General features: G+C 42.7%; 1 protein-coding gene across 4 annotated transcripts in view; it reads left to right on the top strand.

Moving 5' to 3' along the window:
• FAM110B (family with sequence similarity 110 member B) overlaps window positions 1–16,141 on the top strand; it is a 142,222-nt gene that overhangs the window by 9,984 nt on the left and 116,097 nt on the right. For 2 of the 4 annotated variants that reach the window (XR_015140846.1, XM_086336908.1), the window contains exons 2-4: window positions 5,940–6,122; window positions 8,601–8,742; window positions 10,066–10,323. The exons of 1 other annotated variant lie outside the window; for it this stretch is intronic. The gene's annotated coding sequence lies outside the window, so the exon portion shown is untranslated. The remainder of the gene's footprint in view (window positions 1–5,939; window positions 6,123–8,600; window positions 8,743–10,065; window positions 10,324–16,141) is intronic. One more of the 4 variants, XM_086336909.1, reaches the window with a different exon arrangement.

Raw genomic sequence — 16,141 nt, 5'->3', positions numbered from 1 at the left:
CAGAATCAGATGGAGGGGGAAACCCAGAGAGGATGTCAAAGGGGGCTGGGGTCGTCACTGCAGGATCGGGTGATGGTGAGCTCCAAGCATCACCTGGCTTGGGTGTATTCTTGCCTGGAAAATCCCATGGACAGAGGAGCCTGGCTGGCGACAGTTCATGGGGTTACAAAGAGTCAGATGCGACTGATGTGGTAACCAGTGGTGTCAATAGTGACGGACACCACTTCATTTCTTTGTAGCCCTTGGAATCCAGTGGTGTGGCACCCATACTCATGTATGCTTGAGTGCCTGCTGTTTACCAGGGACCATGAATGCTCCCCGGTGGGGTGGATTTCACTTGTCTTGCTTGAAGCTCTAGTGGCTCTGAGCCTCTGGGCCACCTCCTATAGAGCTTCATCTTCATCTCAGCCGTCTCTTAGAACTTCCTTTCCCTAGTTCTGCCTCCAAGTTCCTGCCCATCGTGGGAGAACTGACGTGACCTCTTCCAGCCGTGTCCATCATCTGAAATGCCCTGTTGTCCTCGTAGAAAGTGTCCATGTGACTGGGGTCACACGCATCACAGTGTTGCTCACTTGGCATGGGGGATGCAGCATCCACAAAGCACAGATTCGTCTTTACAAGAGAAAAAAGTAAAGCTTCGTCCCTTTTTCTTTTCACAGTTACTTTTTGACCCCTCCATCCCCTCTTTGAACAAAAAGTAATACCGAGGGAATATTGTATCAAAAGCTATTTTTTTTCTTGCATTTTGAAAAGTAGCAAAACTCCCTTAAGAAACTTCCCTCTACTGTTAAGAGGGTAAATTCCTCAAACCTAAAATAGCAAACCTAGTAGTAAGCAAGACAGCTTTTGTCTGTGCTCATAGATGTTTAATGCTTTGTGATCTAATGAAGCGACTGTGTGAGAGCCACGAAAAGCTCGCCTTTGGGAAGGGGTGACTTCTCCCCTCCATCTCCTGCCCCCCACTGCATCTGAGCTGAGGCTGCGCCTGACCGGAGTCCCCCGCTCAGCTGAGCGGGAGAGGCCTCCGGACTGAGGGCAGAAGTCTGGCCAGTATTCTTCAGCCCATCCATGTTCCTGCCAGCTGATGCTTGGAGCTCACCATCACCCTGATCCTGCAGTGAGGACCCTAGTCCCCTCTGACATCCTCTCTGGGTTTCCCCCTCCATCTGACTCTGAGATAATCTCCCCTGCTCCTGGTGTGCCTTCCCCCACAGCTTAGACCTTGGTCCTCTTTTCCTCTCTGACTGATGGCCCTGCCTCCACCGTCTTCCCTTTCCTGCCTCCACTGTGCTCCCTCTGAATCAGCTGTGTCACTGGCTTGTCACATTGCCTGGCTACCCTAGGCCCCACTCAAGTGCCTAGGACAAAGTCTTGTTAACCCACCATCCAGGGCTGCCCTGCCTTGGCCCTGGGGCCTCTGCAGCCACTTCCCTGGGCTTTGCCTGGCACTGTATCTGCTGCTTCCTCTCTCTACTTTATGCCCTCCTGATCATCCTAAAAGGCTCTGTTATGTCTCAACTTTAGTTATTTTCCTTGACCTCATGTGGTCTAAATAAAAAAACAGAATAAACAATCACACCTTTTGTGATGTTCAAGTAACTTGAATGCACGCATTCGTACTCAGTCGTGTCTGACTCTTTGCCACTCTATGGACTGCAGCCCGCCAGACTCCTCTGTCCGTGGGATTTCCTGGCAAGAATACTGGAGTGGGTTGCCATTTCCTTCTCCAGGGGATCTTCCCAACCCAGGAACCGAACCCAAATCTCTTGGGTCTCCTGCCTTGGCAGGCAAGTTCTTCACTGCTGAGCCCCCTCGGAAGCCCAAGTAACTTGAATGCAAAGGCGTAAAAGTATGTCTCTGCCTTATCGCTACTGTAGGATTCAGTGGAGGGACAGGAATTGTATCTCACAGCTTTATGTGAGTATCTGCTTGTGTCCGAGTCCACTCTGCTGCCCTGAGGGTGGTTTGCATCTCAAGATCAAGGCCAAGGGCCTCTCCGGTGCAGGGGAAATTTGAAGATAGGATGAAGACACTACTATTGATAATATCCTGAGACATTATGGAGAAGACAAGAGATGCCAGAATTAAATGCCCCGATTCTTCAGAAAATGCCAAGAGATTCTAGCCCTGCACTGTCCAGTGTGTTGACCGCTGGTCGCACGTGACTTCTGGGTACTGGCTTGGTGGCTGGCCTCAATCGTAATATCCTCCAAGCATAAAATATCACATTTTGAAGATTTGCTTGGAAAAAACATGTAAAATAGTTCATGAATAATTTTTATATTACATGTTTATGTGATACTATTTTGGACAGATAATATATTATCGTTAAAGTATATTATCAAGCTTATAAATAAAATATATTGTCAAAATAATTTCACCTGTTTTGGATGGCTAATATAGTATTATTAAAATATATGATCAATTTTATAAGTAAAATAGATTATCAAAATGATTTCACCTTTTTTTTTTTTTTTAATTTTTGCTATAGCCACAAGAAGTGGCGCTAGTGGTAAAGAACCTGCCTGCTAATGCAGGAGACATAGGAGACACAGGTTCAATCCCTGGGTCAGAAAGATCCCCTAGAGAAGGAAATGGCAACCCATTCCAGTATTCTTCCCTAGAGAATCCCATGGACAGAGAAGCCTGGAGAGCTACAGTCCATAGGGTCACAGAGTCAGATACGACTGAAACAACTTAGCATGTTACCCACAAGAAAATGTAAAAGGACATACATGGTTAGCGTTTGTGACTTGCATTGCATTTTCCTGGGAGGATGCTGTTCTAGACTCTACAATTCATGGCTTTTCCTTCACATCCTTGGTAGCATTCTACAGCATAGTGTGGAGCAGATGGCTGGGCACTCGTAGGAAAGGAAGTAGTGAGAACTAAAGGCAAGATAGTTTTGCTAAGAACAGATCGTGCCAAGTGAACCTCATTTGTTTTTTGTAAGGTTACAAGGCTAGAAGATCAGACAAGTTCTCCTCTGATAAGCTTGAGGACAGTTTAGGGAGCATGAAGTTGTTTTAATGATGTGGCTGCCTCTGTGGCTGGTTGAACTCAGTTCCCAGAATAACTTGTGTTGATGGTTGTGTTGAGAACAGGCTGGGAGATGCTCTCGGGCTTCCCATAGTGCTTGTTTCATAAATGAGAGTCATTTGTTAAGAGGTCGAGTTCGGTCAGGTTTGGGTAGTCTGGAAAAGGTTACCCACGCCAGCCGTGGTTGGTAGCTCATTCATCCATCACATGTGTTGAGGGTGTGTTTGCTCAGGCACCATGCTGACTGGGTGCTGGGCGTGAGGACTAATGATACATTCTCCCTGACCTCTAGAGTGACCTTCAAGCTACTGTTTTTGAAAGATCATTCTGGCTTTGCCCACTGGGTCCCTGTTTGGCTGCATCCATATAGAAGTGGATGATTCCGCATCTGGTCAGGCTTTTTTGAACTTTGGTTGAAAATTATGGACCTTCTGGGCCTTCCCAGGTGGCTCTGGTAAAGAACCCACCTGCCAATGCCTGGAGACATAAGAGACCGATTCGATCTCTGGGTCAGAAAAGTCCCTTGGAGTAAGAAATGGCAACCTGCTCCAGGATTCTTGCCTGGAGAATCCCATGGACTGAGGAGCCTGGTGGGCTACAGTCCATGGGGTCTCAAAGAGTCTGACACGACTGAGTGACTGAGTATGCACACATGCATGGATCTTCTGAGCTCTTAGCAATCTAAGAGGCTTGTGGGAAATTCTTTTCAGGGTTGATGCAGCCCATCCATAGCCCTGCTTCCCTCACCTTTGATATTCCATGTGTGTGGGAAGCGGGCGCAGGCCACATTCAGGTGGCGTGGAGTTATCTTAGACTCTGCTTAGATCATTTTCCTGAGGCAGCAGTCCCCCTGTCTGTCCTGCTCTTCAGCTGGGTTGCAGGATATTCCAGAAGCAGCCATATGACATCGCTGCCTGTGTTTTGGTGGAGGTGTAGTCAGTATGTCCTGCGTTATTACCCTCTGTGCTCGACACTTGACATGCTTACAGATTTGTCAAAAACACAAAAGACAAATAATTTGATGACAATCAATAAACTTTAGGCAGAAATGAAGCTCAACTATAGCAACTTAGAAGAAATTTATGTCTGGTTTCTTCTATATTTTGCCCTGTTTCTATGCTTTAATTTTCTCTAAGTCCTGAAGTTTTTAATTTTCTGTTTGTCTCTGATTTTATTTTCTTTTTTCTTAAAGGTATCTCACATCTTTTGGGGAAAGAAGGCCAATTTAAAGTAAAACTAGAGGCTTTCTTAATGTTTGGTTTAGATGTTGGTTTTTTGAACTCTTTACCTTGGGAAGCTAGGAGTTTTATATTTGACCTTATCAAAGCTTTCATATTAAATACTTAGATCAGCGATGAGCAGCTTTCCGTTTATTTATGTATTTTTTTGTAGATGAGAAAAAAAATTAGAGGTTACTTTTTTTTCTGTTCAAAATTACAAGACTTGTTGAGTCCTATGTAAAGGGGGATGAGGCCGATTTTTACAATTTAGTTATCTCTTGGGTAGAATATCTCAAAGAGGGGTTTGATTAGATTTCTGGGCCATGAACAAGGTGCTCTCTGGGCATATTTGGGTGGTCACGGTACCCAGCAGGCAGGCCTCTGGGCTCCTGTGCCTTTGGAGAGCTGCTCAGGGTCCCCTGGGGTTACCTCATTTCTTTCTCAGAACAGCCTGCAGGGTGGTGTTACTACGGTCCCATGTAACGTGGTCGTCAGGAGCTGAGATGGCCTCTTTGAGGTGCTGGCAAGGGGAAGAGCTGGTCTGGTGCCTGTACTCAGGGAGCCAGGGTGGCTGCCTCAACTCTGAGCAGTCAGAGAGGCCCCCACTGCCCTCCTGGCCTGGCCTCCCCTTTCTTGGGGTCATGCTGTTCACCACTCCCACACAACCCCGGGGCAGGATGGAGTCAGCCTCCCCATCTTTGTCTTCCCAGCTGGAGATCTCTGCCCATGGCTTCTCCCAAGATGTCCTGGGGTATCCCTCTGGGGTGTCCCTCTGCCCCGCCGCCCCCCCCCCCAAGCCTCGAGGAGCTGTTGGTGGGTCAGGCAAGCAGAGGTCCAGAAGGGGTTGTGGACACTCAGTGCTCTGTCCCCCACGCTGAGCCCAGAGTGTTCCAACCCTGACTTGTGTCCACCTCACCCATAACCTGCCTTTGTGGTTGCCATTTCCAGTTCCATCTTTTCTTTTCTTTTTTTTTTACTTCTCATCTTGGGTCCGTTGCCTCCTGCTCAGAAGCTCAGAGTCAGCTCCAGCTCCACGGTAGATTTAACAGAATCTATTCAGGGCCCTGTCTCAGCAGCGCATTGTTGTTGGAAAACAAGGTTATACCTCTCTTTAACACCAAAATAAACTGATAAATGCCTGTGAATGGAGAAGGAGTGGAGCGAAGTGGCCGGCCTTCAATCCTGGGGCGTTTGTTACCGGCTGGAAAGGAGGCCAGGCCCTGTGTCTCTTGGGGACGGGAGTATCTGTGAATTGAGATCCTGGCCTCCTGGCTGCAGGGCGACACTTTTGTCTTCTGTCTGGCTTGGCAGAGAGTCAAGCAGAATGGGAGCTCTCAGGGTGAACTTGGTGTCACAGTTCTTCCTCGAAAGGCCCTTCGGGTCACCTGCTCCAGTGGTCCGCACCGTGGAACCCGTTACACACCTGGGATTCTGGAGCATCCGAGTGGAAACTGGGTGGGGGGCTGCCCATGTGGTCTCCGGGATGACAGTGATGCAGAGGTGGCTTTAGGAGCCCTGTGTCTGGGCCATGATTCTCAGACTCTAGCTCATCAGTCGCCTGAAGGGTTAAATAGTTGCTGGTCTCTTCCCAGAGTTTCTGATTCACTGAGTTTTGGAAGGCCTGAGAATTTGCATTAAAAAAAAAAAAACTATTAATTTTTATTTATTTTGTCTGCACAGGGTCTTAGTTGCAACATGTGGGATCTAGGGCCCTGACTGGGGATTGAACCCAGGCCCTCTGCGTTGGGAGCATGGAGTCTTAGCCACTGGACCACCAGAGAAGTCCCTGAGAATTTGCATTTTTAACACAGTCCCTGCTGTTATTAAACCACTGATCTGGGCAAAGTCCTCTTTTTTTCTTTTGTGAGTAAACAAATATCATTGAAAAAAAATTTTAATACTACCGTGATATCTTTAGTGAATTAAATTATTTTGCATTGAGTGTTTCCTTAGCAGTTCTTAATCGAGAACCTGTGATAATCACAAGTGACTATTCAAAGGTTTGGGTATTCTATTTTGGCTAATATAATTTCATCACGATTAAGTTCAGTGTACTAAATAATGTCAAAATCTGTTAACTTTTGAAAACCATGATTTACAAAAAATACAAGTAGAAGTATATATATAAATAGGAAATCCTGCTTGGGCAAATTGAAATGAAGACCTCAGTCCATTCAGTTAATAGTCAGTCAATTGTACAGTTTTCAAAGCCAAATGATGGCTTCCCAGTGTTCATCTCAGTTATAAGAAAGGAAAACATACGATTTCTGGATTCAGTTAACGTGTGTATTTTAGATTCCAAATTCCTTTAACAGTAGCATTTTTGAAAAGTCAAATGATGTAATACCTGAGGGCCTTCCCAGGTGACTCAGTGGTAAAGAATCTGCCTGCCAATGCAAGAGACACTGGAGATTTGGGTTTGATCCCTGGGTTGGGAAGCTCCCCTGGAGGAGGGCATGGCAACCCACTCCAGTATTCTTGGCCGGGAAATCCCATGAACAGAGGAGCCTGGTGGACTACATAGTCCGTGGGGTTGCAAAGAGTTACATATGGCTGAGCGACTGAGCATGCTCACAGACACACAGATACACAGATACATACCACCTGAAGCATTTAATCTAAAGGTTGCCAGGTGCTTCATTTGAGATTCTCTAGGTACCACACACGGAGAAGGCAATGGCACCCCACTCCAGTAATCTTGCCTGGAAAATTCCATGGATGGAGGAGCCTGATAGGCTGCAGTCCATGGTATTGCTAAGAGTCGGACACGACCGAGCGACTTCATTTTCACTTTTCACTTTCATACATTGGAGAAGGAAATGGCAACCCACTCCAGTGTTTTTGCCTGGAGAATCCCAGGGACGGGGGAGCCTGGTGGGCTGCTGTTTATGGGGTCGCACAGAGTCGGACACAACTGAAGTGACTTAGTAGTAGTAGGTACCACACAACTTTGTGGGGTCCTGGAGGGTTGGTGATTGAGGTTGGGTGTCTTGTAGGGAAAGTGCTGCGAAGACAGAAAGGGTTATAAAAGCTCTCCCTGGGGCAGGGGAGATGACCTGTGTGTCACAGGCTCTAACTTTCTCGCCATGAATCTGAAACAAAGTGGATAACTTTTAATATAACACTGCTGTTTAATAAGCTGTGGACGTGTATGTTCTTCTCTAAGCATTTTGCATTTGTCTTTAGTCTGTGTGCATTTTCATTGTTAAAATATCAATTCAGTTATGATTTGCTTTTGGGGGTGCCATTTAGTAAACGTTTTAAGGCCTTCAAAAGCAAAACTACGATCTTCATATTTTATTTATGATTATAATGAAAATATGTTCTTGAACATATTCAGAGTTCATAAAATATTTTAAAATGTATTCAGTATAAGATGTGTTTGTTAATTAACATCAAGACTCTGGGCCATGAAAATGTACTTATTGCCTTAGATTTAAAAAACGTTTTTCTGAAATAACATCCTTGTCTTGTGTGCTAAGTCAGTCAGTCATGTCCCACTCTTTGCAAACCCATGGACTGTAGCCTGCCAGACTCCTCTGTCCCTGGGGATTCTCCAGGCAAGAATACTAGAGTGGGTTGCCATTTCTTCCTCCAGGGGATCTTCCTGATCCAGGGATCAAACCCTTGTCTTTTTTGTCTCCTGCATTGGCAGGGGGGTTCTTTACCACTAGCACCACCCAGGAAGCGCCAAATTTGGGGGCTTTTAATTTTTTTAGCTGAGTTAATGCAGTTCCTCCTTTCAGACAGCTTGGCTGTTTTTAAAAACTGTTTTAGAGTACATAAAGTTTACATTCTTGGAACACTTTTTCTTATTTCAACAAAAGTCAGTTAGATGCTATTAAATTGATTAAATTTAAATAAATAGACTGAAGGTAGTTTCTAAATTTAGTCTCAGGTCCTTAAGTAAAATTGCCCTCAGTGAGCTGAAACTTTTTTTTTCCAAGTTACAAGGATTTAAAGTGACATCTAGTAAAATGTGTATTCTATAATTAAAATAAGTCCCATTTGGAAATAAATTTGACTCATAGAAAGTTGAACTATTTCTTATTATATCATTCAATTCATTCTATTTTTACGGTTTAATTATATAGTTGACCCATTTAATCTAAATACCTCACAAAATAGAAACTAGGGTATCTTTTAAACAATTTTAGAATCTGAGCTATCCGCCTTCTCTTTGGTGAGTGGGGCCAGAGAGAACCAGAACAGGTATTCTCTGTGCCTTTTTGATGATCTTTTTATCTACGAAATAGATACTTTTAGATAAATGATTGCCCTGGGCACAAAGAACACTGGGAGTTGACATGCAATCTGTTTTGTCTACTGTTGCATAACCAGTGACCCCAAAACGTAGTGGCCCCAAAGGATAAAGGTTTCCCACTGCTGCATTTCTCTGGGAATTCAAGAGTCTTGGAGGCTGCAGTCAAGTGTTGCTAGGACCACAGTCACCTGGAGGAACTGCATCCAAGGTGGATGGCAGGTGGGTTGATGCTGCTGTTGGTGGGTTAGGGGGAGCTCAGTTCACCCTCCCCAGGGGCCTTTCCCGATACTCTTTGTTTTGGTTAGAGGTCAGCTTCTTGTCCAGGGAAGCACCAGAAGGGTGATCCTTCAGTGTCTCAGACTGGCTCACTGCCCAACTCCAGGGAGTTTGTCCTGAGATGCCTCCTGGTGCCAGGATGTGCCAGGTGCCAGCTTCTGGGCCCCCAGGAGATGTGGATGCCATGAGCAGACACACAGGTGCAGGGCATAGGGAGAGGCGACATGCTCAAGGAGGCTTTCCTGAAGAGGGTCTCACCTGAGTGCAGTCCGATCTTCCTTCCTCTTGGGGAAAGGTGGGTGTTGGTAGGCGAAGGGATGGGCTGGCCATGGGGAGCTGGTCAGGGAGAGATTTGGACAGAACTTCTAGCCAGGTGGGCAGGACCAGGTCGAGGGACTGAGTCCTCTACCTTCTTCCCGTCTTTTGTAGGCTTGTTATATATTTTACTTCTACGTGTATTATTATGTGGGCTTCCCAGGTGGCTCACTGGTAAAGAACCCAACTGTCAGTTCAGGAGATATAAAAGACACACGTTCCATCCCTGGTTGGGCAAGATCCCCTGGAGGAGGGCTTGGCAACCCACTCCGGTATTCTTGCCTGGAGAGTCCTGTGGACAGAGGAACCTGGCATGCTACAGTCCATAGGGTCGCAAAGAGTCAGATGTGACTGAAGCGACTTAGCACACAGGCACGCATGCATATTATTATACATTGCTTTACAGCCAGATACCTTTTTAAATAATATTTTGTTTCACTTGGGAGTGCAAGCTCTTTCTTCCGATGGAGATCAGCGTGGAGTAAGAAGTGGACATTCAGATCTCTCAAAATGGAGCTAAAGTCTGAGTTACACTTGTAACTTTAAAAAAAAATTTTTTTTTAAGATACCTTTAAAAACATTTATCCCCACATTTATCTTTTCTGTGCTCTTCATCCCTTCCTGTATTTTTCAGTTTTTCCATTTGGTACTATTTCCCTTCAACCTGAAGGACTTTCTCTGTCATTTAGTGCAGTGTGGGTCTGCTAGGAACAGAGTGTTCAGCTTTTATTTAACTGGAAACTTCATTCGTTTGCCTCCATTTTTGAGGGATACTTCTGCCAGATACAGGATTCTAGATTGGCAGCATTATTTTTCCTCTTAGCACTTTAGCTATGCTATTCCATTCCTTGTTTTTTAAAGATTTTTTTTTAATGTGAACAATTTTTGAAGTCTTTATTGAATTTGTTACAATACTGCTTCTGTTTGATCTTTTGTTTTTTTGGCCATGAGGCATGTGGGACCTTATTTCCCTGCTGCTGCTGCTAAGTCACTTCAGTCGTGTCCGACTCTGTGCGACCCCATAGACGGCAGCCCACCAGGCTCCACCGTCCCTGGGATTCTCCAGGCAAGAACACTGGAGTGGGTTGCCATGTCCTTCTCCAATGCATGAAAGTGAAAAGTGAAAGTGAAGTCGCTCAGTCGTGTCCAACTCTTAGCGACCCCATGGACTGCAGCCTACCAGGCTCCTCTGTCCATAGGATTTTCCAGGTAAGAGTACTGGAGTGGGGTGCCATTGCCAGGGGTCAAACCCACAACCTTGCATTGGAAGGTGGAGGCCTAACCATTGGACCAGCTGGCAAGCCCTCTGCTGTTCCACTCTTTCCCTGGGCCCTGATGAGAAGTTGAGCGTCATTATTTTTGTTCTGCTGTGTGTCTTTTTTTTTTCTCCTTGCTTTTTAAAAGTTGTTTCTGTGTTTTATTTTTAGCAGTTAGACTATCCTATAGACGGGTCTAGTTTTCCTGGTATTTACCTGTTTGGGATTTATTGAGCTGCTTGGGTTGGTGGGATGACTTTTGCAAATTTAGTACATTTTATTCATAGTTCTTGAAATATTTTAATCCTATTGTTCTCTTTTCTCTTCCCTAATGACTGTACTTGTTATCTCAGTAAATGATATGAATTCTCAAATCATTGATACTTAGTTCTTTTTCTCCTGTCCTTTTTCTCTGTTTAATTTGGAGAATGTAAGGTTACTGACCTGTTCTTTTGCAGTGTCCAATTAACAAACCAACTCAGTAAATTTATTTCAAATGTTGTATTTTTAGCCCTAGATTTTTATTTAGTTCTATTTTAGAGTTTCTATTCTGTCCTAAAATAACCAATCTCTTCTCCCATTATATACTTATTTTCCTATAAATTCTTTAACATATGTATATTTTATATATATTTATATATATATATTTATAACATATATATATTTATTATAGTTAAAGTCCCCAACTACTCATTTCATTAATGGAGTAGAGATTCTCTTTTTCTTAACTGTTCATTCTTAATTATGGATCACAGTTTCTTATTTCTTTATATATTTTGTAATTTGAAAAATTGTATTCCAGGAGTCATGAATAAAATAGTAGATTGAAGTATAATATTTTGTTTGTTTCACTTCTTGGAGAGTGCAGTCTCCTCCTTTTTTTAATATTAATTTTTATTGGAGTATAGTTGCTTTTCAATGTTGTGTTAGTTTCTGTTGTACAGCAAAGTGACTCAGCCACGCATATACATATATCCCCTCTTCCTTGGATTTCCTTCTTATTTAGATCACTATAGAGCATTTAGTAGAGTTCTCTGTCCTTATAGCAGGTTCTCATTAGTTATCTATTTTATACATAGTATCAATAGTGTGTGTGTGTGTGTGTGTGTGTATGCTCAGTCATGTCCAACTTTTGTGGCCCTGTGGACTGTAGCCTGCCAGGCTCTTCTGTCCATTGAATTTTCCGGGCAAAAATACTGGAGTGGGTTGTCATTTCCTTCTTCCAGGGATCTTCCCAACCCAGGGATCAAACTCACATCTCCTGTATCTTCTGCATTGGCAGGTGGATTCTTTACCACTAAGCTACCAGGGGAACCCATATATATGCATTCTTAAAGTAAATGCCTGAAACTGAGAAGTCAATCAGTGAGTTCCCTTGCCCTCTGGCCCTGGATTGACTGGAAAGCACTGGCAGATGATCAGTGCCCAGTTGAGTGTATGAGTGACATTCTTCTAATTTTTCCTTTTCCCAAGACTGAAATTTGTGATACCTGTGCTATTCAAATGAGCCACCGCTGGTTACTGATACCTGCCAACAGAACAAGATATCTGAAAGTGAATAAAAAGTAAAATGAAGCATTGTTCTCTCAAACTTGCCCTGAGACAAACTCCTTTTCCTTTATGAAACTGACTAATCAAATGTAGGTCAGAGAACAGTAAGAGTTAAAGACTCAGAGATAAAGTGCATTCATAGCTTTGTGGTTGCTTTGAGGGGCTCCTCAGACAGTAAGAAATAGAATAGATCTATTTATCATAGATCTGAGGACTATGAAGTCCAAGGTCAAGGTGTAGGCAGATTCCATGTACCATGAGTGCTAGCTTCTGGTTCATGACAACACTTCTTGTTTCTGAGTTCTTGCTTAGCAGAAGGTGCAAGGAAGCTCTCTAGGGTCTCTTTTATAAGGGCACGAATCCTGTTCCTGAGGGCCCCATCCTCGTGACTTAACCACCTCCCAATATCATCACATTGGGGTTCAGGATTTCAACATATTAATTTTGAGGGAAGACATTCAGTCCATTGCAATGGCATTCCTAGTACTAATGGCTGAAAGGTGTTTTATTATTTACCATCTTTCAGGTTCCAAATCACTGGTGTTAAATGTATTGCCATTTAATTCAGAACAACCCCAAGCAGAACTGAGATCCAAATCTTGATGGTTTGACTATAAAACAGACACCTTTAACCACCAAGCTATAAATACTACCTGATTCAAACACTTCTTTGATGATGAATCAATTTATTTTTTATGTGTTAGATTGTTTTATCAATCACTTCTTGCTCAACCAGTAATATTTTATCTAACATCTACTTTATTGTGGACATTGATTTCAGAGTAGAACATGATAGACATAAAAGAATTCAAAGACTGTTTGTGAAACATGCAATTTAGCTGAAAAGTAAGGCTTACATAAAAGAGCCAAACAGCCAAAAAAAATGCTACAAAAGATCATACAGTAAATGCTCTGTTTTATGGAGCAAGCTATATTTCTTACCATGCAATTTAGTATTACCATTAAGAGAGCAGAACTGCCTTAAATGTAATAGAGCCATTAATTTGATGTTTACTCATAGTGTCAATCTTTCCCTGCCAGTCCTTTATACTGACATTAATTTCCCAAAGGTCTAAAGATATTAATAGCCTACAGGAGACATTGAATATAAAAAGTCCTCAAAAAAAAAAAGTTAAGTCCTCTACGAAACTGCACCCTGACTTATTTTAGAGACATGCCACTAGCCTGGCTCAGAGCTCCCCTTGCTCATGTGCTAGGGGGCCAGCATTGACAGTTTCAGGGGTGTACCAGGGAGAGAGGGACTGAGAGCAGCTTTCTGCAGGGCTGGTGATGCTCGTTTTTCTGGAGGTGGCCAGTGCAGTCAGGCTCTTTTTGTTGTAAACACAGTGATGTATATTTTTTTGTTGTTTATTAGTCACTAAGTCATGTCAGACTCCTGTGAACCCATGATCTGTTGCCTGCCAGGCTCCTCTCTCCATGGGATTTCCCAGGCAAGAATACTAGAGTGGGTTGCCATTTCCTCCTCCATGAAATCTTCCTGACCCAGGGATCAAACCCACATCTTCTGCATCAGCAGATGTATTTTTTACCATTGAGTCACTAGGAAACCCAATGTATATTCAGCCCCTCCATTTTTGTGGCCTTGCTGAGTGAGAAGCACCTGGCTGTACATTTCCATCCTGAAGGCCATTTTCCTGTGACGTGAAAAGTAAGAAGTGCCCAGTAGACACCTGCTACCCCCTGAATGAACCCAGAGGACACAGTGCTGAGTGGAGTAAGCCAGTCAGAAAAGGAGCTCTACTGCATCCTCCTGCTTACAGGAAGTACTTAGAGGAGTCAGAGTCCTTGAGTAGTGGTTGTTAGGGGCAGGGGAGAGAGGGACTATCCTGCTGGCTCAGATGGTAAAGAACCCTTCTGCACTGCAGAAGACCAGGTTCCATCCCTGGGTCAGGAAGATCTCCTGGAGAAGGAAATGACAACCCAGTCTCGTATTCTTGCCTGGAGAATCCCATGGACAGAGGAGCCTGGCGGGCTATACTGTCCATGGGGTTGCAAAGAGTCAGACACGACTAAGCGCACACACAAGGAGAGAGGGGAATGGACTTTAATACTTAATGGGTACAGAATTTCAGTTTTTTGAGATGAAGCAGTCTGGAAATGTTTGGTGGTGATGGTCACACAACAGTGTGAAGGTACCTAATGTCACTGAACCATATCTTTAAAAACAGTTGCAATTGTAAATTCTGTGTTGTGCATATTTTCCCACAATTAAAAAAGTGTAAAATTATAAAACATGATGCCTCAATAAAGCTTGTGTTTAAGTGTTAACAAAAAAGTGCCCAGTAAATTATATTACATTTTATTAACATCATGCTGAATTGTTGTAGAAGAGCAGAAAATACCAGTGTTCTTGGCACTGTTCTCCACATGCTTATTAATGAGAAGAATAGCTTTTTTTTTTAAGAGGAAGCTGAAAGTAGAGATCCTTTGGCCTGAAATCATTGCCACCTGCTCTGGAAAGTCCTTGAAGGAGACTCCAGTTATATTTCTCACCTAGACCGGAGAGCCCAAACCTCAGGGTTGTGAAACAGGTCTGTTCTCCTAAGGATAAAAAAAAATAATAATAATAATGTGGGAAAACTGAACCCACATTCTCAATGAACATAAGGAGTGTCTGCCTTTCAAACAACTTAAGTGATTCTTGGAGCTCCTGTAGTCCAACATTGACTATATCGTGTAGACTAATTTTTTTTTTATCATGTAGACTAATTTTTTAAGGAAAAAAAAAAAAGAGGAGATTTAAATCTCATTAACACTATCTCTTACTTGGTATTTATAGATGCCCAGGAGGATGGAAGTCTGCCAGTTTATAATCAAAGCAGAAAACAGAAATTTGTTGACATAATTTTTTGGCATGATATACTAGGATTATTTAAATAGTATTACATAATTTCTATTTTTGGTTTTCAAGGAACATAGTGACTTATTTAATAGATAGTCATTTAAAAATTAAAATTTATAGAAGTAGAATCATCATATGACCCAGTAATTCCACTTCTGAGTATATACCCAAAAGAATCCAAAGCAAAGTCTAGAAGAGATTTTTGTTTCAATACACCCGTGTTCACAGCAGCAGTATTGACAACTGCTAAAATGCAGAGGCAATTCGTGTCCATCAAATGATGAATGACTACTCAGAATGTGGTTGGTACACAATGCAGTACTATTTAGTCTTAAAAAGGGAAGAAACTCTGACATATGCTACAACATGGATGAACCTCGAGGAAATTATGCTAATTGGAATAAGCCCATCACAAAAAGACGTACAGTATGATTCCACTCGTATGAAATACCCAGGCAAATCATGGAGACAGAAATTAGAATGGTGGTTGCCAGAGGCTGGGGAAGGGGGAATGGGGAGTTATTGTTTAATGGGTCTGGGCTGCAGTTCTACAAGATAAAAGGTGTTCTGGAGATGGATGGTGGTGATGTGTACAGCATTGCGATGTGTTTAATACCACTGAACTGTACACTTAAAGACAGTTAAGAGGGCAAGTTTTATGTATTGTGTATTTTACCATAGTAGAAAAAATGAAAGAAAATTTAAATATCAGCCTCCAGAAAAGATAAATGCTTTCTATCTTAGGTTTTAATGGGTTCCTTATCCCTGTTTTTTTTCTTGATAGAAATATTTTTCACAATGTAGGTTAGCAAGAGATTTTGCACATAAAAATTTGAGTAACTACAAAATACATGTTTTCTACAATAGGTTCTGGCTGGATGAAGAAGTACAGAGTAATTTGTGTTTTTTTCAGTGTTTTGAGGAACCTTCACACTGCTTTCCACAGTGACTGAACCAGTTTAAATTCCCACCAGCAGTGTTCAAGTCTTTCTTTTTCTCTACATTCTCAGCAACTTTTGTTATTTACAGTCTGTTTGACGACAGTCATTCTGACAGGTGTGGGCTAATAGCTTATTGTGGTTTTGCTTTGTTTCTCTCTGATGATTAGTGATGGTGAGCACCTTTTCATGTGCCTGTTGGCCATCTGTGTGTCTTCTTTGGAAAAACACTTATTCATTCACATCCTCTGCCCACTGTTTAATTGTGTTGTTTGTTATTTTGATACTGATATTTTGTGTGAACTCCTTATGTATTTTAGATATTAACTCCTTATCAGATGTATCATTTGCAAATATTATCTCCCATTCAGGAAGTTGTCTTTTTGTTTTGTCGATGGTTTCCTTTGCTGTGCAAAAGC

This window comes from Bos grunniens, chromosome 14 (genome assembly GCF_055505025.1).
Source record: "Bos grunniens cultivar Pamir isolate PY7600 chromosome 14, Bosgru_T2T1.0, whole genome shotgun sequence".
Taxonomy (NCBI): Eukaryota; Metazoa; Chordata; class Mammalia; order Artiodactyla; family Bovidae; genus Bos; species Bos grunniens.
Note: the sequence above shows the minus strand (reverse complement) of the source record. Positions and strands in the feature narration are given on the sequence as shown.